This window comes from Choloepus didactylus, chromosome 19 (genome assembly GCF_015220235.1).
Source record: "Choloepus didactylus isolate mChoDid1 chromosome 19, mChoDid1.pri, whole genome shotgun sequence".
NCBI lineage: Eukaryota > Metazoa > Chordata > Mammalia > Pilosa > Megalonychidae > Choloepus > Choloepus didactylus.
Window position 1 is genome coordinate 28,881,254 of NC_051325.1, and position 25,983 is coordinate 28,907,236.

The 25,983-nt window shown below is 41.1% G+C and overlaps 1 pseudogene; it reads left to right on the forward strand.

The window, feature by feature from the left end:
- The window catches only part of LOC119515249, a 43,159-nt pseudogene that overhangs the window by 7,336 nt on the left and 9,840 nt on the right, over positions 1-25,983 (forward strand).

Genomic DNA, 25,983 nt, shown 5'->3' on the forward strand with positions numbered 1-25,983 from the left:
CAGGCCCCTTGCTGTGAGGAGGCCTAAGCAGCTACCTGGAGAGGGCTTGCATTGTGTTCCAGTCAACCAGCCTAGTTTTCAATCAACAGCCAGACATGTGAGTAAGTAAGACTTCAGACGATTTCAGCCCCAAGCTGCCAAGTCTCTTTCTGTTACTTGTCTTCCTATCCCAGGACCCAGGCATTGTAGAGCAAAGACAAGCTGTCCCCACAGTACCCTTTTGAATTCCTGACCCACAGCATCCATAATCATAACAAAACAGTTGTTTCACATCACTAAGCTTGAGGTACTTTGTTTTGCAGCAATAGTAACCCAGCTACATATAAATATTGAAAGGCAGCAGGCATTCTTGCCAGCAAACACAATAACACTAACAAGAAGCATGGATCTCACCATTTTTTCCCAACTGTTTCTTAAAAAAATAACATTTTAATCTAATCCAGAGCTGATCTTTCCTTCTTCCTTTAGTACAATTCCCCCTTTCCCTGCAATTCACGTGGCCAGAGTTCAATGCTCTAGTGATTTTGTGAAATACAGTAGAATCCAGAAACTTCTTAATGAGTCCCAGTTAAAAAGGTGAAGTGTCTTTTTCTTAATTTTTTTTTTTTAAATCTGGTCAATGAGGCAACAAAGTGAGAGGGAAACCTCCTTTTTTGGGGGTGGTGGTGGTGGTGGAGGGGGGTGGGCAGAACCAGAACACAAAGCTTGAGAATAAGGTTGCAAATGATACCCAATCAGTGGAAAAAATAATCCTCACATTATTGTTTCCCACTCCTTGAATATTAGTGATTATAGATTTGTTACAGTGGGGCTCTTTTCTGAGATAGTTTCTGATCTATTTTGCTAGTTTAAATTCTCCTTCTATCCTCTGCCCACCCTTCCAAAAACATGTGTGGAGTCAGACTTGAAAGTAATTGTCTCTTTCCTTTATTTTTTTTTAACTGCAAAACTATCTCTAATATTAAAAGGTAGGAAATAATACAGATGTCCCACAAGAAGAGAACGTTACTTTCACTATATTGTATCCCTGGATAATAATTAAAACTAGGTCAATGAAAAATCCTTATGATAAACTAAATTAAAAAAAAAAATCAAAATTCAAAGATAACTATGTAAATACTTCAAACAAATATAAAAGCCACATTTTTATATAGGGAAAATGCTCAATAATGACATAGCAGTTAAGATGGTAAAACATAGTCTTGTTTCTTTGCTGTTATTTGTGTATTTCTATAAAATTTAAATTGAGTTTAAAAAGAAAAACATGAGGTAGGGGAAGAATAGCTGAGTGACTACATGTTTCTGTTAGGATTCAGCTGTTTTCAGTTGCAAGTTATAAAAGACATAAGTCACCATGGTTTAAAGAATAAAGGGGATTTTTTGGCTTATTAAACTGAAAAGAATAATTGTTTCCTGATAGAATACTTTGTGAGATCAGATACGGGGAGGAAGCTATTTATTCTTTCTTTCAAAAAATATTTGTGTTGGCTTTGTGGAAGGGAGGGACAATGAGGAGAGAAAATGGATGAGGCTGGCATTTTGGGTGGGGCCGCAGATTGATTTAATCAAGCTAAAATAATAAAACACTGTGTGATTTAAGGACTCCATTTGCTGACACCAAGGAATTTCCTCTTTCTTCTGTGTAAGCATTCAACTGCGTCGTGTTCTTTGAAGTTCTTTTAAAGAATGTGAAGTAGAGAATTGGCTTATTTAATAATACCTTTTGAGGTATTAAGGCATAAACTGTACAGAGTTCTATTTAGGATGATGGAAAAGGTTTGGTAATGGATGGTGGTGATGGTAGCAAAACAGTGTGAACATAATTAACAGCACTTAATCTTATATTTGAATGTGGTTAAAAGAGGAAATTTGAGGTTGTATATACATAAAAAAAAACACCTCTTGAATAACTATTTTCCTGTTTCAGATACTAACTCTTTCTAATTTCAATTACTTTTTCTTTTTAATGTCTCCACTTTTTTGATGGAAAGTTTAAGAAAGCCAAGGCTAGTGACATGCATGATTGATGGCTACAGACCGTAATTTTCACATTTTATTAATGCTTGACTTCACTTAACAATACAACTTGTAGAAACAGAAGACAGAGAAAGCATGGATGATTGAAGTCTTTTGACATTTCCTAAACCATAGCATCAATACTGTTCACCTCTTCCATACATTGGGGACAATAATTTGCAAATAGGCTGAGTACTGTTTCACTACCCTCCTCACCTTGAGCGGCCACTACTGTTAATCAGCAAAAAGGTCAATAGCCCAAGGGACAAGATAAAGATTTGGACCATAAATATTCATCTTTATAACACCCTGACATCGCTAAGAATGCTTCAAATTGTGTCTCATTGTTCTATCCCAGGCAGGGGTTAGACTTTCAGAAATATTAATTCATTTAGTCCTTATAACAACCACAACAGCTAGATATTATTATTACATCTCCATTTTAAAGATAAGGAAACTGAGGCACAGTTAGATTAAATAACTCTCCTGAGGTTACAGTGAGTAGGAAAGTCAGGATTTGAACCCTGAACTCTGGCTCCAGAGTCCATGTTCATAACCATGACACTAAGTTGCCATGAGAATTTACATTCCTCTTTAAAAATAAAACAAAACAAAAATTCTAAGCAGGCCAAATCGTGGGTGTATGTGGTCCTTGCTTTAGACTTACCTATCCACTAATAAATAGTTGGAAGCAATAATTTTAGTTTTTTGTAGCTAATTGTGACCCAAAGCGCATTGGAACGTATTGTTTGGGAGATCCCATTCTTGGAAAGGATATGTTTATTGCCAGCAGAAAGCAGGATCTAATTTGGACAACATTTTCCAGGGAGACTGTTGACTTTCAGCTGCCTAGGGTAATGCTCATACCAGAAAAATGCTAAGGACGGGATGTGACTAACTTTGAGGCACGAACGAATGACGCAAATCACTCATTTACATATATTCTATAATTCCATCATATCTCTGTTTATAACTATGGTGGTTGTGCATTTATAGCTAAGGCCAACAGGAGGAACAAGATAATGGTAGGGTAAATTTAGTCAACTGTGGGTTGGCTGGGGTCGTTTGGGTGGTTCTTCTGCAGGTTTCAATTGGGGTCTCTCAGGTGGCTGCAGTCAGATGGTGACCAGGGTTGCAGTCATCTGAAAGCTGAAGGCTCAGTTAGCTGGAACATCCCAAATGGCTTCTTCACGCACCTGCCTGGCACCTCAGAGCTCCTCCATGTGGCCTTTCTCTCCATGGGGCAGCTCCACAGGGTAGGGAGCTGGGCTACTCATATGGTGGCCCAAGGCACCCAAGAACATGTCCCCAGAGATGAAAGCACCTTATGACCCAGGCTTGGAAGCCACACAGCACCACTTCCAGGGTGTTCCTTTGTTCAAGACAGACACAAGTTCATTCCCACTTCCAGGAAAAGGGAATTGTTGCCAGAGCTGGTTGGTACCCAAGGTGAGCTCCAGTGCAGGCTTGTTTTCTTGACCCAAGAAAGAATTCAGGGATAAGAGGAATAGTAGCAAACAGCAAAGTTTATTTGAAAAGCCTGCACACACAGGAAAACAGCCAAGGTTGGTAAGAAGGAACACACGCTTGAGAGGTCAGCACGGGCGGGTTGAGCTGTGCCCAGGTTTTTTTGTTTTTTTTTTTTTTTTTAATCATCATTTTATTGAGATATATTCACATACCACGCAGTCATACAAAACAAATCGTACTTTCGATTGTTTACAGTACCATTACATAGTTGTACATTCATCACCTAAATCAATCCCTGACACCTTCATTAGCACACACACAAAAATAACAAGAATAATAATTAGAGTGAAAAAGAGCAATTGAAGTAAAAAAGAACACTGGGTACCTTTGTCTGTTTGTTTCCCTCCCCTATTTTTCTACTCATCCATCCATAAACTAGACAAAGTGCAGTGTGGTCCTTATGGCTTTCCCAAACCCATTGACACCCCTCATAAGCTACATTTTTATACAACTGTCTTCGAGATTCATGGGTTCTGGGTTGTAGTTTGATAGTTTCAGGTATCCACCACTAGCTACCCCAATTCTTTAGAACCTAAAAAGGGTTGTCTAAAGTGTGCGTAAGAGTGCCCACCAGAGTGACCTCTCGGCTCGTTTTGGAATCTCTCTGCCACTGAAGCTTATTTCATTTCCTTTCACATCCCCCTTTTGGTCAAGAAGATGTTCTCCGTCCCACGATGCCGGGTCTACATTCCTCCCCGGGAGTCATATTCCACGTTGCCAGGGAGATTCACTGCCCTGGGTGTCTGATCCCACGTAGGGGGGAGGGCAGTGATTTCACCTTTCAAGTTGGTGTGCCCAGGTTTTATATGTTAGCCTGTTGCTATGCTTTAGGCCAGGGGTGGGGGTGGAAATTCCCATTCTCCCTGACCCTGGCTTAACCCCTCCTTTTCCTCCATCTGCCTATCTTAGCTGCTTCTGAGAATTAGTGTCTGGTTCTCCTTCCACCCAGCCCCTCCTTTCTCCTTCCACCTGTCTATCTTATCTGGTAGGGTGGGGTCCTCCTTTTGCTCGGCCCCTCCTTTTTGCTCTCCACCTGGCTATCTATGGTTCGATGCTGACTCTCCATTTGAACTGACCAACGCCCTTGGCCTGCCCAGAATGTCCTATTCTAGCCTGCCTCAGAATTAGACTCTACCTCTACCTCTTGACGATATTGCAACCATTTTAATCTACCACAATAACCTAAGCTTTATGATTTCAACAGGGGTTCTTTAAATTTCAGCTTCAAGGTGTGTGGTATTTGGGAATTAAAACCTAAACTTAAAAAAACAAGTGTCAATAAAAATAATTCCCCCCAGGGACTGGTATTTCCATGCCTATGGATATTATTCTAGAACTGACACCTACTTGAAAAAAGTCATTCAGGTCTTCTATTAAATATAACTTTCTGGAAAAAGTTATTCATATAATTACGTGTTTAATGTTGGTCTCCCTCACTAAACTAGGAGCTTTGAGAAGGCACGGAACATGTCTCTCTGGCACACAACTGTCTTCCTGGCCCCAGAAAGCATGGGGTCTAGACATGATGAATTGTCATTAAATATTTCTCAAATGAATGAACGCAGTGGTTCTCAAGCAGGGGTGATTTTGCCCCTATCCCCACTGCCACCCAGGGGACAATTGACAAGGCCTGGAGACATTTTTATTTGTCACAACTGGGAAAGGGTAGCAGTGCTAGTGTCTAGTGGGTAAAGGTCAGGAATGCTGCTAAACATCCTGCAATGCACAAGAGCAAAGAATTATCTAGCATAAAATGTCAATAGTAACGAGGTTGAGAAATGCTGAATGAATGAATGAATGAATGAAACTGATTGTGTTGCCATAATCTAGTCTCTTGTGAGTCCACTGAGTCACAGCTTTCCCAAACCTATGTTATCCCAGTTGGTTATCCCTGGTTTCCAGCAGATCATGTTGGTTCTACATTGGGAAAGGAGACAAGAGTGGAAGCTCGTGCCTAATCCTTACCAGTCACCTTCTCCAGGGGGCCTCACCATCCTCCTTCTTCTACAGCCTCTGGCTGGAGGCTCTGGCTGAATTGGATGTGCAGATGATATGTGTGTTGAGTATCTTACATTTGTCCCTTCAGATAAAATTTCAACCCTTCTCCATTCTGTTCTGTATCCTAGAAGGCCAGCCTTTGTGGACTCCATCAATTGGCTCCTTCTTTCTGGCTTCCCTTAGGATTCAGCCAAGAAGGGTGCTGGAGAATTTACTCTCCTGGCTCCCTCCCTGCTGGTTGCTATACACCACCTCTTGGCCCTCCGCTGAAAACCAGAGCTTCTGTGAAGAGGCTACTTGCTGCTCTCTTTAACTAATTGCTATTGCCCCTTTACCCTTCAGGTCTAGGGTTGTCCATTGTACTGTACCATTCATTATTGGTTTCTCTTACCCTGCTCACACTTTGTAAATAGTCAGTGAAACTCGCCTCAATTACCCCACTTGAATGTGCCACCAGTATCCTGCTGGGCCCTTGACTGATGCACTGGGAATCACGATATGGCCATCTGCTTTACTTCAAGTAAGACTTGCCATCATAAAGAGCTGCTGCCTTGTTCCATCCATTGGTTCTGATTAACAACACTAAGGACACTTTGTGTATGATGTTGCTTTTGATAATGAATAGTCTATGGTTTTACTCCTTTTTGAGTTAAATCAAATACAGTCTATTTCCCCTCCCTCTAACATGACCTACCACTGCATCCCGGCACTCCAAGCCCCAGGACTAATCAATACTAGATTCTTTCCCAAGTGCTTCATGCTAATGGCTTGGCAAGCCCCACAGATAATTCCCTGCTGAAATGTGACAGTTTGGCTCTGAATGAGCCATCTTTTCCTGAACCTTTGCCCAGCTCTGAACTCTGGGCATCCACCTGCTGGCACAAAATCGGCCAAAACTTCACCAGGGATGACTATCTGTCTGACCTCCACTCCCCTGGCCTCTCTGGGGACATAAATACAATGTAATATTTATTATAATTACTTACAAGTTTGTTGCTTTTACAGATGCCTAATATTATCAGATGCTTTCTCTAGCATCTCAATAAGTCATTCAAAGCAATTTAAGAAAGGAAAGGACGAAATAGAACTCATTTTAACATCTATATGTAGAATCTTGCTTTTGGGGTGTCCCAGTTACTATTGCTGCATTAAAAAGGTCTCCAAAATTTAGCAGCTTAAAACAACTGTTTTATTCTGCTTACAGATATTATGGGTCAGGATTTCAGGTGAGGTAGAGTGGGGATAGTTGTCTGCTCCATGATGTCTGGAGCCTCAGCTGGGAAGACCTGAAGATTGGTGGTGGCTTCCTGGCCAGGGGCTAGAATCACCTGGAGTTTCTTTCACTCGTCTGTCTGACTCTTGGAATGGGCTAACTCAAAGACTAAGATTGCCAACTGGAGTGCCTACATGGGCTCACTCTACGTGCTACAACATGGAAGCTCAGAGTACTCAGGATCCTTACACGCCAGGCCAGCGCTCCCAGAGTGAGTGTCCCAGAGAAGAAGGTGGAACTGCGTGATCTTTCACGAGCCAGCCTCGGAAACCAAACCGCACCACTTCTGTTATACTGCATTAGTTGACGCCATCACAAGCCCATGCAGACTGAAGGGGAGAGGAATTGGATGTTATCTTTTGACGGGAAAGCGGTCCCATTGGAGAGAAATAGGTGGGACAGGAGATATTTTTTCAGCTAGTGCAATCTGCCCAAAGAGCCATTTTCTTTTTATCTCAACAACCTTGAGCCAAGTGGTCGTTCTTCCATTTAACAGATGAAGAAACAGAGGCAAGGTGTGGGTAAGGAACTTGTCCAAAGGGAAAGTGGCAAAGACAGGGGTTGATGCTGATTATTGAATTCTAAACCTCACATTTTTAAAATATATGAGGAATATATATATTAAGTGGGTGTAAATTAGGATGGTTCCTGTGATGGTTAACTTCATGTGTCAACTTGGCCAGGTTATGGTGTCCAGTTGTTTCGGTCAAGCAAGTAGTGGCTGATTGTTACCGTGAGACTATTTCATGGACTTAAATCATTAATAAGTTGATTACATCTATGGCTGATTACATCTACAATCACTTGTGGAGACTGCCTTCAACAATAAGAGAAGTCTCATCCCATCAGTTGAAGGCTTTAAAAGAAATGATGATTTCAGCAGTCAGAAGAAAGAATTTCCATCTCTATTTCAGCCAGCCAGCTTCTCCTGGGGAATTCATCGAAAACCTTCATTCGAATTCCCAGCTTGCAGCCTGCCCTATGGAATTTGGACGCTGTCATCCCCACAGTCAGGTTGAGTCAGGGTTAGAATTTGGGCGGTGGCTAGCTAATGAGCAAAGGGCAAGTTCCAGAGAGCAGTCAGGCCACAAGGAGAAAGATATCCCTGAGGAAAACAGTAAACTACCCTTGGAGGCAGTAAACAGCATCTACAGTCAAGCATCAGTGAAGGAGGAAGAAGGGGGAGGGTAGTAAAATAGTTAATAAAAATTACAGAAGGAACAAAAATCTATAAAAGCAGACTGCTCCACAGTGCTGGCACTCTCAGCTCTTGCCTCTCGCGTCTCTTTTCTTGCAAGAGTGACTGCGTGTCCGCTCACATGCAAATTTTTTAAAAATTCAATTTTATTGAGATATATTGACATCCACAGCGTATAATCAATTGTTCACAGTACCATCATATAGTTGTGCATGTATCACCACAATCGATTTATCTTTTTCATTACTCCAAAAATAAAAATTAAAATAAAAGTAAAAAAGAACACCTAAAACATCCCATACCCCCATCCCACCCTATTTTTCATTTAATTTTAATTTAATTTCATTTAATATAGATAGATTACTCATCTATCTATATACCGATAAAAAGAGCATGAGCCACAAGGTTTTCACAATCACACAGTCACACTGTGTAAGCTACATAGTTATGCAGTCATCTTCAAGAATCAAGGCTACTGGGTTGCAGTTCAATAGTTTCAGGTATTTCCTTCTAGCTATTCCAATACACTAAAAACTATATAGCACATAAGAATACCAACAACTAGAACCCTATCTAATCTCCCGTGGCTTGTAATTTGTTGACTTGGGCTGAGGTTTGGTTTTGCTTCTCTATTTTTAAGTAAGTCTCCCAAATTATCAATGAAATAATTCTTAAGTCTGAAACCGATATGGAATTGCAAGATATAGAAGATACAGAAGACTGAGAATCAAGAACATGGCTGATATCAGGAAAACCCTGAAACTTCTTTATGACTGAAGGAAAGAAAGACCCACATGGCAAGGTTGATTGACAGAGTAGAAGACAGTACCAGATTTAACCAAAATAATACTGTGTCAATTCTCAACCCAGGGGTCAGACACATATATACCATGAGAGTTTTTCAAAGGTGATGGTATAAATATAGACAGTTCTCCATGATTACAGGAGGTGAGAAGAATCTGAGAAGCTAAATCCAAAGGTAATATACAAACAAACAAATCTAGTTCTTGTGGAATTACTGGCACAGCACCTCTCTTTTCTTGATGGAGAACAGATCAAAAGGGGAGGGAGACGGGGCACTGTGCCTGCACACATTGCCCATAGAACTCTGAATTTCTGATAATTAAAAAATATGTGGAAAGTCATAACATTTCCTCAAATGATATATCCTATTTGGATTATATATATTTCTTTTCCTTCATATGTTAGGAGAGCAGAAGAACACAAGTTTGTTTTTTGGATTAAAAAGCAATGGGAATTTATTCGCTCATGGTTTGAAGCTGGGAAAAGGTCCAAATCAAAGTGTCATCAAGGTGATGCTTTCTCCCCAAAGACTGGCATTCCGGGGAGTGGCTGCTGGTGAACCTTGGTTCTTAACTTGTCACATGGCAAGGTACATGGTGGCATCTCCTGGTCTCTCCCTTCTCTTCCAGAGAACACAATTTTTAAACGTTTGTCTTTATCATCAATTTTGTATCACTTTATAGGACATTTAATATATGGTGGGTATACATGCAACAACACGGACGAATATCACAAGCATGTTGACTGAAAGAAGCCAGGCTCAAAATGATGTCATACTAAATGATTTCATTTATTTCAAATTCAAGAACAGTCATAACTTATCAATGGTGATAAAAAGTCAGAGCAGTCCTATTTGTAATTCTCTAAAAGTAACTTCCCAACAATAGTTTGCCAGGGAGAATGTATTTCAGAATGTCAAGCTCTGCTTTGTTTCAGGGGCTTCTTAGTAATTTGTTCCTCTCATCTCTGGGGACACCCCAAGCTTCCTTGGGAGACTGGAGTTGTGCCTGTTGTCCGTGACAGGCTTGATGGAGATGGCATTCCCTCTTCTAGTGTAGACTCCCTATATCTGCAGCTGGATCTGTCCAGATCAATTTCCAGATTCTCTCCAACTCTGCTCTGTCCCATATTACAGCTATGAACTAGCACCAGCCAGGAACCAAAACACAAAACCTGCTACCACAGATATGAGGAACATAGGACAACCCATGGACCTGAGCACCTGCTGGCATAATTTTAGTTCCAAAGAGCCGGTGATTTGTAACATATTCTCTGTTTGAGTTTTCCCCAAAGCAGACCCTGAGCCTGAAACAAGGACTTGGGTTCAGGCTATTTACCTGGGAGGTGACCCCGGGAAATCTAGAGAGAAGGGTGGGGGAGAAAAGCCATGAAAAGGTGAATTAATAAGCAAATTACAAGTTGGGCAACCAGAGCTCAATCCTGCTGAGAAACCACTGAGAAATTGTGTGGAACATGCCTCAGAAATGCCACACAGAGGGATGGGGAAGTGAGGGTGTTTATTTCCCAAGTTCCACCTTCAATATTTGAGGATTGCTCCTGAGGGCATTGCAGAGGCTTGAGGTGGGAAGTTGTCAGTACATGCAGGAACTTTCCACCTTGGCTGCAGGCGAACTCGGAGGTGAGCCAGAGGACTATGGGAAGGCCACACAACATCTGTCGTACCGTTGTTCCGATCTTTGGCTTAGAAACAATGCTCCATTGACTATCCATGTAAATATGCCATGTTGCACATGTTGAACTATGAATTAGGGATAAATTGGCTCTATCAAAGGATATGGACATTTAAAAATATGATATATATGACCATATTTTTCTAAGGAGTTATATTGCAGCAATGTCTGAGTACTCCTGTTTCCCACAACCTTTCTGACACAGTTTATTATCAAACCTTTTGATCTTGCCAGTCTGATCAGCGGAACATGGCATCTAACTGTGATTTTCATTTGTAAACTTCTTTTGAATCAGTGTAATAGAGTGCCAGGCAAAGGTTGAGGAAAGGAAGTTTTTATGCTTAATTGGCAACCTCAGCACATACGATTCTTCGCCGAGGGCATGGATACACCAGCAAGATCCATGGTTGTGGTGTCTTTGGTCTGACTAGGGCAGGAATCAAACCCTCCTCAAGCATGGTCCAGGCACTGCTGCATTTCATGGTAGCCATGGCAACAATGGCAGTGGCCACAGAGGCAGCAGAATTAGCTTCACAAGCATCAAAGGCCTTTGCAACAGGAAACCACCACAGGAGGAAGGATATGGTACGTAACACAGTAGCTGTGTTTGTGAACTCACCTAAGTACTCCTGCCCACTCCCAGGAAAGGTGGATCTGAGACAGAAACAGGCTTGTGTGTTGTTACAATGTACCTATATTTTTATCTTTGAGTTGGTTCCACAGTTATTTTGCTAGACTTCCAGACCCGATATTGTTCTTGAAAGGAAAGGGACCAAAACACCAAAGCAGTTGAAAACATTTTTGTTTTTGTCACTTCCACTGTTTCTGTAGGCAAACCAGCAAGGGAATGACCTTGTGGAGTGGTGAGAAGAGGTCAGAAGGAAGCAGGGAATTTAGTAGTAGGAAAATTTGTGAGAAACAAGCCTGGGGGGCTGTAGACAGAGTTGTATATGAATACAGCCATTTAGTGAGAGCTCCCCTGCATAATTTTTGAGTCTCTAAAAATCTCACATGGTCAAAAATTTGTGTTAAAAAATCATTTAACTTCAACTTCTGGTTCACAATGGCCAGATAATTCAAACTAACTTACCTATTGAGGATGAATTTTTTTTTTCAAAAAAAGCCTTTAAGCCAATGACAAGATAACAAAATAGTAAAGAATTACTAAGCCAAAAATAAATAAATAAATAAATAAATAAATCTAAAAGAAGGCAAGAATCTAGAGAAGTAAGCATGGCCCACAGAAATGTTTTTTTCCCTTAGATCGTTTGCTAGTCTAGAAGTAATAATTGTGGAACTGAGCTGTGATTTTTGACAAGCCTCAAAAGACAAGGGGAGTTCTTTCTGATGTAAGGAAAATGTTCAGAGATAGATTGTGGTGATGAACACATAACTATGTGATCATACTGTGAACAGTTGATTGTATACCATGGATAATAGTATTGTGTGTGAATGTATTTCAATAAAACTGAATTTAAAAAAAAAAAAGATAAGGGGAATAAATGTCAAAACTCAGAGGCTTCTCAAGTTGGAGATTCTGATGAACTGCTCTCCACTTTGGGTTGGGACCAAGCCTACATCCTCAGAAAAAGGATGAACCAGAAGGAAACCTGAACTCCTGAGAACCTGCAGCTGGGGTCATGTCACCTGCACAGTCTAAGGAAACTTGAAACTTTAACTTGAATTAAGATAATCTCAGACTACCTTCCATATGACTGGTAGAAGCAAGCAAAAACCTTCTGTGGAGAAAGGTACCATCATCCTAGGCCCCAAATAATTCCCACAGATCCAATTCAATATTTAACACAGAATCAATGATAACCAGACACACAGGAAAACAAGACCATGTGAGTAAGGTCAAAAAATATATAGCCAACAGAAACAGACCCACAGATTTGAGATATTGGAATTATCAAGAACTAACTATAAAATAACAATTCATTTTCTATTTAAAGACAGGCTTGAAAATATCAAGAGTAAACAAGAAATTGTGAAAAAGTGATATAACAGATGTGAAAAATAACTAAATAGAGCCTATGGATCTAAACAAATAAAGCAAATAAAATTAAAAAAAAATTAAATGGATGGGTAGAACAACATATTAGATACAGCCGAAGGAATAATTCATAAAATGGAAGATGAATATAAAATAATTATCCAGGATACAGCACAAAAAGATAAAAATTCATAAAGTATAGAAGACTTGGGGATATGGAATATAACTTGAGAAGGTCTAGTACATATTTAATCAGCATCTTAAAAGAAGAGAGGATAAAAAATGAGGCAGAAGGAATATTTGAAAATAAAATAGCTAAGAATTTCTGGGAACTGAGGAAAGACATGAATCCACAGATTCATGAAGCCCAGCAAATCTCAAGCAGGATAAGTAGAAAGAAATTCACATCTAGACATGTTGTGGAGAAACTTCAGAAAGCAAAGAGAAGAATCTCAAAAACATTCAAGAAAGAAAATAGGTTACCTTCAAAAGACTGATAGCTGGCTTATTTACAGAAGCTAGAAGAGAATGGAATATATCGATATCTTTAAGGGCCTGGAAGAAAATAGGTGCCACTTTAGAATTCTGTTTACTGTAAAAGAATCTTTCAAGAACAAGGCAACATATAGATATTTTAGACCAAAAAAAAAAAAAAAAAAGTGATGACACCTAGACCACAAGCAGACACACATTAAAGGAAATTCTAAAGGGTGTTATTTAGGCAGAAAGGAAATGATCTTAGCTAAAGGCCTGAGATACAAGAAGGAATAAAGAGCAGAGAAGTGCTACATAAGTGAGTCATACTTAACAAATATTCAATGTACAAAGTAAAACTAATAATGTCATATGGGGTCTTAGAAATAGAATTAAAATATGAAAAGAAATAATTATTCAATAGGATGATAAAAATTAGATGCTAGAGGATTTCAGATTTGCCATAACAAAGGTTATTTTAAATGTAGGAATTTTTTTAAATAGCGGAAGTATTGTTGTAGTTGTAAGTGTACAAATAACTAAAAATCAATGTGCAAACCCAATGTTTTATTACATTAAATATTTTTCTAAGAACAAGGACACTTTAACACAGACCTTGTTAAATATACTCTTGTCAATTTAACACCTATTATTAGGAAAATAGGGGACAAAAGACAAATAGGATTTAAAAAAAACCACAGAAGATCAGAATAAACTATAACCCTGTTCACAATGGCTAATGAAGAAAATAAGAATAAAATACCAAATGAGAAGCCAACCCCACCAACAAAGCCACTGTGTGAACCCACACTTAGCTCACACCCCCTTCTTTCCTTTGAGTGTCATTGAGTTCACATTTTATAGACCACAAATCATGTCTCCTGATTAATTAACGAGGTTATATTCCATTTCTATTCAGAAACTTGTGCTATGGAAGAGTCTGTTCTTAGTGACATAATAAAGCAACAGAGAACCAAGGAATACCCGGGGCTCCTTGGGGAGAGCTGACACCCCGAGGGCAGAACTATTTTTGAGCCTGCTTATTCCTGGAAGTCTCTGCAGGGTTGCTGGCCAGAAGTATCCTTTTCTCTTTATTCTATCCTCTGTAATGCAGAATCTTTGTTCCAAGCTGATCACATTACTGGGGTGTTCTAGTTTAAGCTAACCTTCAATGACTTAGGTTCTTTGCTAATACAGAATTTAGCTATTGGTTTACTTACAGCAGGGGACTGTCAAAAGGGCACCTACATCATAAGGTGGGAAAGCTGAAAAGACCCCTCTGTTTTCAGGAAAGGCAGCGACATCCCAGCCTATGCACAACAGACCTAGGCCCCTCAAATCTGCAAGTGGTATAGTTAAAATTGACTGCACATTTTCTTTTTCAATTTACTGAGCTGATGCCTGGCAAGTATCATCTGACTAGGAAAGAACTGAGCTGCTTTTGCAGCCCAGCTATAAAAGGGAGTGGAATTCTCTGATTCCCAAGCCTCATGAGCTTTCCACAGCAGCTTTAAGGCAGCTCACTTTCACAATCTTCCCTTCTGTCTTTCCTCCCCTGTTCTCTAAGCACTCTGTGGTTATGATGCAATTCACTCACGCACAAATCCTAATACCCACTGCCATCTCTGGTTTTATAGATGCAAATTCAAACATTTAGTTAGGTTTGGGGACCCCTCTGTAACTGCAACTTGAGAAGAGGTAGTTAGATGATTTGTCCAGTAACATCTCCTGTTTTAATTCCCTTTCCCCACATACATCCTTTAAACATTCTCTAGGGAGGAAAGATTTAATCCCAAACTCTTTGGCCAAGATGAAGTCAAATGTTTTAGAGAAATAGTTCAAGACTTTAAAAAAATTTAATTTGGGATGAATTTAGATTTTTTGTCTCTTTTGAGAACAATTTATTGAATTAATTTCAATGTGCAAATCACCAGGATTGAAAGATGTCATGGAGAGATTGGTCAGTCATGAGGCATTGACTTTATATCTCTCTGTCATCACTGAATAGTATGAAATGGTATTATGAAATTGTTGACCTCAACAATAACACTGGGAAATTGATTCTGGCATACTCTGAATAAAATGTGCCCAAATCACAACTTTGTGATAAATACTGTGCAACCACAGATGGTGTCGATTAATAATATAATATGTAATGCAATGTAATGTGATATGATGTAAAAGTTATTATGGCCACTTCAGAGCCAACATGTTATAAACCAATAGTAGAAGAGAAACACAATTAAGGGATGACAAGATTCCAAGGAGAAAAGTCAATAGTGTGTCCATTTCTTAAATCTTGAAGACTTTTAGTTTTCTTGAGATGGTTCATCTGTAGCAGTGGCTTAAGCAACCAATAATATACCATCACAGATCATTCTGCAGCCTTCCCAGCAAGGGTGCAGCCAACAACTGTAATATCATCTTTGTTTCACTGATAAGGTAACTGATACAGAGAGGTGGAGCTGATCATCTAAGGTTTTACACTGTGAGTCAGTAAAAAAAAAAAAACACGGAATTCAAACCAAGCGGTATCCAAGTCCCAGAACGAGGTACCATCTACGCCTCTGTGAATTGGCAGCCTTGAAATATTCTGAACATGACTGTTGTTTCTCTCATATTCATTTTTTCTAAATGTTAATATGAAACTTTGTTTTTCTGGGTTTTCATCTCTAGAGACTAAAGGGTTTGAACACAGAATAAACACATTAGCCCCACAAAGTGAAGGTTTTTCCTGATAGTGCAGCTCTTAGTGGTAGAAAGACTTCAGCTCCCAAATAAGTTTTTGTCCTGGTGAAATCAGATTTAAAATTACACCAATATCAGCCCTGAAGAGTGAAAATAGATCACAAAAAGGGGCAGAAATAACCCACCTATTTTTTTCCTTCTTCAACAGCCAGGCAGTTTATGGGCTGGTCATATTCTAGGAAAGCTGCCTCCTACAGCTTTGGTTGTGGGTCTGTGTCCTGATGTGTCATCCTAAGCACATGTGCATGTTGATAAAGGACATATGTATGCATATTTTTGTGAGCCAGTTCCTTGTCACTATGTCCTGCAGCTGAATTTGAAGTCAACTTAAAAAATGACACAAATCCAACTACTCCCACTTGACTGATAACTCTGTGTGTGCTACCCAAGGATGCTCAGGGAGCCCCAGCAGGGTGCTGCAGCCTGAGAGTCACAGCAACTCACATCCAAATCAGGGAGCCATCTCATATGGCTGAACTGCAGCCTCTACCCTCCCTTTGGGAATCATCTCTTCTTTCATACTGGGAACCTGAATAAAATGTGCCTGGCACCTTCTAGCTTGATGACATCCTGGTTCAATAACCTCCCTCGGGTGCAATGAGCAACAAGCCCACTAAGAGGAGCAGCGGAAGACGTCAAGGAGCATGAGATTTGTTGTCAGACCTTGTTCACATCCTGGCTCTCCACTTACCAGCCTGGGACATTAGACAAGTTACCTAATTGCTCTGATATCTTAGTTTGGGTGGCCCCGGAAGCAGATCCTGGGGTAAGGATCTAAAGGCAAGTAGTTTATTTGGCAGAAGATCCCCACTAGGGGTGTGGGGAAAATGAGACCAGAAACGGAAGGCAGCCCAAAGAGGAGAGGGTGTGTTACCAAGTAAGTCACCACTGAAGAAAATTGGAGTTTAATTCCCCTAGGGAACTTGGAGAGATGTGTAGAGCATGCACCTGGGAGTTTTCCCAAACCACAGGGTGAGGGATTTGGGGTCTTTATCAGTCACTAATTGAGGACTTTTTGTGTGCATAAATTCCTCGGCACTTATGGCTTTCCCCATGGATGGGCAAAACAGGCTCTGGCAGCCAGAGAAACCCTCAGGCAAATCAATGCACATGTGGTCAGTTGGAAATCTGGCCCTTCAGCTGAGAAATGGTACGTACAAGGGGATATGGGTGGGGCATAAACAGCATCTGCTATACCCACCTGCATTTTCTGTTATCTCTAAAGCCCAGCTCACAGGACCCTACACATAGTGGCCCTTCAATCAATAGAAGCTGCTATTATTACAAACAAAATAGAATGGGGGAGTCAAAAGAAGGTGTGGTTAGCTCAATAATGGCCTCCCAAAGATATCCCCAGAATCTATGAATATATTACCTTACATGGTAAAAGGGACTTTGCAGATGTGATTAAGTCTGGGATCTTGAGGTGGGGAGATTATCCTGGATTATCCAGGTGGGCCCAATGATATCACAAGGGTCCTTATAAGAGGGAGGAGTGGGTCAGAGAAGATGTGATAATGAAAGAGAGGTCAGAGTCATGCAGGGCCATGAGCCAAGGAATGTGGGCAGCCTCTAGAAGTCAGAAAAGGCAAGGAAATGGATTCTCCCCTAGAGCCTCCAGAAGGATCCCAGCCCTGGCTGACTCACTTTGAACTTTGGACATTTCTCAGCTAGATTATTGCATGAACTTCCTACCTCTTACTTTATCTGTCTCCCTTTTTAGACTGTAAATTCCTTGAGGGCAAGCCCCTGACCTTATTTATCTCTGTTTCTCCAAATCCCAAGCCATTCCAGACACATAGAAGACATTTGGTGCTTACTGATCAGAATGACAGTTGACTGAATACATTCCTACATGACCAAATGCTCATGGTTTGTTGTTATTGAATGGCTCCAGGTTATAGCTGATTGCTCAGCACAGAGCCTGCAGGAGCTCAGTAATCACTTGTTGAGTATACTGAAGGTGAGGTTGGCAGGGAGAGCCTCATCTACCCTCCTTTTCCAGGACTCTAGCACAGCCATTCCTACTTTGATCATTCTCCTCCCCTATGAGCTTAGTCATTGAACTATAGTTCGATGATTATTTCTTGTGCTCTGATGGAAATACCAAAGAAAGGCCTAGTAATCCCCATGCCTTTATGCAGTTCACAACCTGCTGAAAAGAGTCAAGATAAAGCCAACAACCAAATGGCATGGCAGTTACGTTCTGGTCCCCACTGCATTCCTGCCTCTACAGGTCAAACATTCTCAGAAAAGGATGGGTAAAGATTACACTAGAGATCTGGGCCTCCCAAAGAAAAATAGGTTCAGTTACGAAGAGAACAGTGACTTGAGGACAACTGAGAGTGAGGAAACCCAACTATGCAAGGCATTAACCTACAATTGAAAGGGATAGAGAAAACTTATTTCCTCCTTAAACCCAGAGTGAGAAAAAGTTTTCAAAAACTGACCTACAAAAGGATTATACAACTGGAATTTGGGAAGATCATAATGAAAAGAGAAGAGGCTGGCTTCTTGGGTTTAGAATCCATGGTCCTATGATAATCTTGGGGCTGGTTCTGAGATGCTTCTAGATAATTTAATGATTCCTAAACTGGTAATAGAGATGCTGGCTTGGCTACCTCCTGGCTGGGTGACTTTGGACAACTTACTTGACCTCTTTGTGCCTTCATTTTTGCACCTATCTATATTATGGAATTGTTGTGAGGATAAATGAATTAATATCTGTAAAGAGCCCTAGAATAATGCCTGGCATATAATAAGTATGCTATAATTGCTATCTTTTTAAAATTATTTTAAATTGTTTTTAAAATTATTCTTAAAAGATACATAACCTGGCATAAGAGTTAGACCTCAGAACAGAACCCCTCAGAATTTCCATATATGAATTTCTTAAGGTTTAGGTCGGTGTTTAAGGCTTAAGGTTCCAGCCCAGCTGCAAAGAAAGAATGCCCAATGACTCCCACCCCACCCACCATGTCCCATGAATACCAATGACTGGTTGATGCAGGGGTATGAAGGTCTGGCCTCTCACCTCAATTCAGGACAACTCTGAAAGGCCACCCAGCTTAGAGCTCCCAGTGGGATTGGCTGAGGCCCATGTTGTGTCTGCATCACAGCCCAACTTCCCCAACTGCCCAATCCTGTCTCTCTGATTCCCTCAAAGTCCTTGTGCCTGAAAGATCTCCCCAATAAACTTCTGGCATGCAAATCTCCATCTCAGAGTTTGCTTTCTGGGGAATCCAACTGTCTTAGTTTGCTAGGGCTGCCATAACACAGTACCAGAAACTGTGTGGCTTAAAATGACAGAAGTTGATTGTCTTGTGGTTCTGGAGGCTGGAGGTCCAAAATTAAGGTGTTGGCAGGGCCGTGCTTCCTTTGACACCCCTGGAGAAGAAAAAACTGGTCCATGTCTTTTCTAGCTTCTGGTGGATTGCTAGCAATTCATGGAATTCTCCCCTCTGTCTCTCTGTTTGTCTGTGTCCAAATTTTCTCTTCTTATAAGGGCACCAATTGTATTGGTTTAAGGGTCCAATCACTCCGGAGAGATGATAGGTCTTCTTGAGATCTCGCTCTTTACCTTCTACCTCACCTCCCTTAGTACATAGGTTAATTTATGTTCACGTCAGCTGACAATGAATGTGAATAATGCCTGGCATATAATAAGTCATCAGAAGTTTGTTGAGTCTTCAGTAAGGCTCTGGAGTCTTGCTGGGTTCATGCCTGCTGCTCTCTGTTGCTTGAAGCACAATATTTCTGGTGTCCACTGTCCTCGTGTTTGCCTTGGCATATAAATAAATTCCCAGGGTTATCGCCAGAATTGAAGTAAACAACCCTGACCTTAGTCTGAACTGAAAGGAAAAAAAAAAAGAAAAAAAAAAGAGAGAGAGAGAGATGGCCTCAGACAACCTTTTCTCCCCACGTTGATACACAGACCTTTTAGTACATGGCCCAGCAGGAATGCATCTTAAGATATTTATATTCCTTACCCAAGAGTTTTGAGCTAGAACCTCATATCCAGCCAGGAAGGACATGTTAGGGAAGGTCATTTATGGTATCATGCTGACAGACCTCATATTAGCTGGAGAGGGAGGTGAACTGTGGAGCATGGGCACCATCCAATCAAATGGACCCCAACCCATTTGAACAGATGGCCTGTAAACAAGCTGCACTTGCTTGTACTGACAGGATCCCACTGTGCAGAGAGCTACAAAACAACTCTAGAGAAAGCATCAGTGGTTAAGTGCTGTCATCACTGGGTTCCCCCAAAAGCAAAACCTGCAAGAAGGATGTGGATGCAAGGAGTTTATTTGGGAGGTGAGCCTGGGAAGCAGACGAGGGAGTGGGATGAGTGAGACAGGGAAGGGAGAAGAGCCAACACAAAGTGTGTTCAACAGCTGGCAGCTGGTTACTGCAATGGGCAACTGAGCTTAATCCCACTGGGGATCTTCCAAGGAACCATAGAGAATGCACATCAGCATTTTTCTGCCCGAAGACGGAGATGGCAGCATTTAGCCACGGATCCCACCCCCCATTAGCTGAATGGTGTTCCCAGGGGTGTTAATTCCCCTGCATTTTCAGGTTGTGCCTGTATTTGGCTAATGGCCTTCCGCTGTCTGAGAGAAAGCAGAGAGGCCTCTGGGTGTGCTTGACTAGGGATGTGGGCAAAAAGCATGCAGTCGGGTGGGTTGAGGGATATGACGTGGGACTGTACAACTATCTGCTATAAATGCTTAATAAAAATATAAATTTAGGACACCAAGATGGGCACACACACACCCTAACCTTAGGCTATGGTGGAGGGCATATGTTTTTGTCTGCCCATCATTCCTTCCTTTGAGGAGCCACGTTTCCCTCCATTTCATTGTAATTACGCTTGCTCCATGTAGTAGGCAGAATGATAGCCCCGAGTTGTGTTCCAGTCCCAGTCCCCTGAAACTGTGACTATATTAGGTTACCTTGCAAAAAGGAATTCAGGCTGTTAATCAGCTGACCTGGAGATGGGGAGATTATCCTAGATTATCCGTGTGGGCCCAATGTAATCCCAAGGGACCTAATAAGTGGAAGAAGGAGGCAGAGGAGAGAGAACCAGAGAGATGGCAGCATGAAAAGGACAGCCTGATTTTGCTGGCTTTGGAGATGGAAGAATGGGGCATGAGAAAAGAGATGCAGGTGGTCTCTAGAAGCTGGAAATGGCACGAGTGGATCCTCCTCTAGAGCCTCCAGAAAGGAACGCAGCCCTGCCAACACCTTGATTCTAGCCCAGGGAGACTGGTTTCAGATTTCTGACCTCTAGAATTGTAAGATAATAAATTTGTGTTGTTCAAGCCTAACCCTAACCCTAACCCTAAACCCTAACCCTAAATTTGTGTTGTTTCAAGCCACTAAGTTTGTGGTAAATTGCTAACGCAGTGACTAAAACAACAACAATAACTACAACAAAACAAACTAATGTACTCTACATAATTTGATGAGGTTGACCAGGCCAATCTCTCACCCCCAGGGGCAGAAACAGAACATTCTCCCAGTCCACAGTGATCCATCCAAGAACAAGCATGTAACCTAGGCAGGACCAGACTTTTCCCAGGCCTGTGAGAAAGATGCATTCTCTTTAACTGGGATAAGTCCCCTATGGTCTATCCACTCAGAAGGACCCTTGTGATTACATTGGGTCCACCAAGATAGCAGCTGAAGGGGTAAAAGCATAGAGTATCACTGCCTGGGAGAGGTTGCTGAAAGCCTAACCTGGAAGTGACCCTCTTCACACCCACTAACCTTCCATTGGTCAGAACACAGCTCCACGGTCTTGCTCACCTGCAAAGGAGGCTGGGAAATGTGGTCCATCGGTCCAAGGAGGGAGAGGAATGGGGTCTCATGAATAGCTATGTAGACTGTCTCGAAGCCTGACTGTGAAATCCTTCATTTTTTAATCCAACTGGAATTTATCTTCATGTCAATAGATCTACCATGAACATAATCATGTTTTTAAATGAGGTCTGCTCAGATTCTACTTCTTCAAGAAGAGCCTACTGTGACCACTTTCTCTTGAGCTTGTCCTAGAGCCTTGTGTACTGATATTTTTTCTTGGCATTATTTATCAAGGAGGAGAAAAGAAGGGCAGCCACTGGGGGAAGAGGCAGGCCTATCAGAAACACCCAGGGGACTTCTTCCACCCACAGGTGCACTTTCCCACAGACAGCCCTGTCTGTCCCCAAGGAAGCCAGTTCTCACGCACTGCAGCTTGTGTGGAGTAGACTGAGGACCAGTGATTTACATATCACCCTGCCACACAAACCTGGTCATGTGACTCCTCTGCTCGAAAACCTTAGTTGTGGAATTATTATTGCTGCAAGTCAGGTTGCGCCTCCTAGAACACAGCCACAATCAGCAAAACCAACTACACCCTCAACAACAAGGTGGACTCCTTCGGCATTCTTACAAAAAGGTTTTAAAATTCATAAAATAAAATGCACAGGGATACAGAAGAAACCAATGACATTGAAATGCACTTATCCAAATATTTTTTTAAAAGTTTGATATAATCATAAATATGCTTCTTTATTAATACAATAAAATTGAACCACAGATGTTGAAGTCTGGATTTTGCAGTAGTAATGAGTATAAATAATATTTCCTAATATATGCGAGCTGGAAATATCTGTTTTTCACTAATGAAAAAGTCACAGTTCCTGTTAATACCACTGGGTTTGTGGCCCACATTTGTCATTGAAGGTAAACCTCAATTTCAGTTAGAAATGAGTGAAAACTGAGGATGATTATTTTCCTATCCAATGCCTATCTCCTACTACATTGTAAGTTCTTAAAGGCATAAAACATGTCATGTAGCTCTTGAGATTCCTTCTGCTTGCACAGGGCCCTGTTCCAGAAGTGTTTCTTGTGGTTGCTAACGAGTTTGTTTAGAAAGATGTTGGGATGGGTCAGAGGAAAGCCAACTTTAGGGACAGCTTACCACTACCTGGCCACGATGGGCAAGTTACTTAAACTCTTTGAGTTGCAGTGTCTTTGCTACAAAATAGGATTGATTAGCAAAACCCACATCAAAATATTGTGAAAATTCATTCCACAGATACTTACTGGTACTTGCTACATGCCAGGCTTTGTGATAAGATTGCATACAAGGCTGATCTGGTACTTGCTCTCAGGGAGCTCATCCATTTGGGAAGAAGTAAAAAAAGACGAGTAACAAATGAGGAAACAAACAAGATGTTGAGATAGAAAATAAGGGGTGGAGGCTTCTTTATGTAGGATGGGTTAGAAATCACTTTTGGAGCCCAGTCCAAATCCCCTGGGCCCACCAAGTCCATCAGCAGTGACCATGAACAGCCTGCAGCAATACCACCAGCTTGGTCAGCTCTGTGTTGAGAGCCCAAGAAAGTGGGGGCAACCCTCAACCAGCGGGGGACAGGCTTCTTGGATAAATGCCTCAGGCTCCATGTGCTCTGCTGGAATTCTGAGGTGTGTCCCACAGGGTTTCTCTGAGGGTCCCCAGTGGGAACAAGTTTCAGTTGCCTACAGCAGGAACCCACACATGAAAGCTGCTCTCTCTTCTCTCACTCAGGTTTCCCACTTCCTCTCTGATGCTTCCTGTGATCACCTCCCAAAGAAGTCTGAACCCAATTCTCAATCTCAGGGCTATTTCTATCATGAATTTAATGTTTCCTTAAATATTCCCATTCCTTCCTGGGGCAGCCTTTTTTTTTTTTTTTTGCATTTCTACCTAGCCTCTGTCTTTGCAAAATTTTTTTCTGCTGTTGTTAAAAATACAAGCAGAACCCACTTCTGTCTCACCTGATGGTCTTCATTCTAGGTTTTGATCTGAAATCAATCTCTCTAACTACATTTGTTCTGAGCCTGCCCTTTGCTTCCTCACAGTTTGAGAAAAGTAGTTAATCATCTAAATAAACATCAGCTGAAGATATAGGTTTTCATTTCCTTATTTTCTTTACTACACTCTGTAACTTCCTACTTTCTTCAACCTTCCTGATCTGAACTTAAAAGCAGTGGCTTGTAACCAATTTCCGCTTCTTGACAAAGAAAGCCCTGTTTATGTTCAGGGTTTCCGACTCTGTTACATAAGTGTTTAGCCTTCACATTTTGTTCTTATGTTATACAAGCTGTTTATATCAAGCTGCTTCCACACCCAGCAACAGAAAATTGCAAAAATCTTAGGTTCACATGTTGCTCAGATGTGGCCTCTCTCTCTAAGACAATCTGCAAGTAAACTCACTGCCCTCCCCCCACATGTGACATGACTCCCAGGGGTGTAAATCTTCCTGGCAACGTGGGACATTACTCCTAAGGATGAGGCTGGACCCGGCATGGTTGGATTGACCAAAAGGGGGAAGAGAAATGAAACAGAAATAAAGTTTCAGTGACAGAGAGATTTCAAATGGAATCAAGATGTCATTCTGGAGGTTATTCTTATGCACTATATCGATATTACTTTATAGTTTTTACTGTTTTAGAATAGCTAGAAGGAAATACCTGAAACTGCTGAACTGTAACCCAGTATCCTTGATTCTTGAACACAATCATATAACTATATAACTTACATGGTATGATCGTGTGATTGTGAAAACCTCGCTCGCACTCCTTTTATCCAGCATATGGACAGATGAGTAGAAAAATGGGGACAAAAAGTAAATAAATAATAGGGGGGAAAAAGGCATATGAGATGTTTTGGATATTCTTCTTTACTTTTATTTTTATTCTTATTTTTATTTTTTTGGAGTAATGAAAATGTTCAAGAAATGGATTGTGGTGATAAATGCACAACTATATGATGATACTGTGAACAATTGATTGTACACTTCAGATGACTGTATGGTATGTGAATATATCTCAAAAAAAAATGCGTTAAAAAAAAAATCTTAGGCTTACAGTCCTTCCGCACAGCCAGTGTATAAACACAGAATGTTAGGGTTTGAGGGGCCAAGATTTGCCCTCTACTTTCAAAGAAAATATCTGTGAGCAGTGGAACTATGGGTAATTAAATTTTTTCTATTTACTTTCCTGTATGTCCCTAAGTTTTATAATGATTACATTTTACTTTTATGGTCAGACAAAACAATTAACATGGGGTTCCTTTTTTTTTCAATAATCAACTTTATTTTAGAGCAGTTTTAGGTTTACTGAAAAATTAGTTTCCATCTACTGCTCCCACACACACATAGTTTGCTCTATTGTTAATGTGGTACAGTTGTTACAATTGATGAACCAATATTGAAGCATTTTTAGTAACTGTTGTCCATAGTTTTCATTAGCGTTCACTCTATGTGTATGGTTCTATGGATTTTGACAAAGGCATAATGTCATAAATCCACCAATAGGGTATCACACAGAATAGTTTTACTGCCCTAAAAATGCCCTGTGCATTAATAAGTAGGCTTCTTTAAAAAATAAAAAACATCAGTTTTCCCATCAGCCTCTCTAATACCCTATCCAATAAAAAGTCCTCCTTTAGACTGGCCAACCACCTCTCTTTCCCGACAGAAACTGAGGATAACATGAGGTTAATCTGAGGCAATCTAGCCATTTAGTGGTTGACTAGGCACTGGCATAAGTGCCATATGCATAAGGTGGGTTTCCCAGAAGCAGGTGGGCTCCCCCAGAAGCAGGCTCAGAGGCCAGGAGCTACTCCTGGGAGTCACTTATGTGTGTGTAGAGGGGATCCCAGGACAGGAATGGGGGAAAAGGGGATGGGGGTAGAGACATGGGACAGGGAAGGGAAAGCAGCCAATCAAGGTGAGTTATCAAGTGAGTTACCACTGAGAGGACTGGAGCTGCTCCTGTGAGGACCCCTGGGAGGCAATGTAGAAACCCCTCCAAGGGCTCCCATGGAGGGGAGAGGGAGCCGGTGTATTTGCAACACCACCTCTGGTCAGTCATGGTGGACAGCCACCCCCAGGGTGTCAATCATCCCCCTCCCGTGGGCAGCTGCGGAGGGTCTGATCTGTCTGTGGCAGAAGTGACCTTCACCCAGGGTGTCCCCAACCTCTGTGTTAAATGATTGCAGATCTTCTCTTTGACACTTAGAGCTAACTGTTGTTGAGTGCTTATTATGTGTTAGGCAATGTTCTAATTCTGCAAATCTGCACTGTCCAAGATAACAGCTATTAACCACATGTGGCTATGTAAATTTAAATTAATGAAAATTAGATAAAATTAATAATGCAGTCTCTGCACACTAGCTGCATTTCAACACTCAATTACCACATGTGGCTAGGGGCTACTG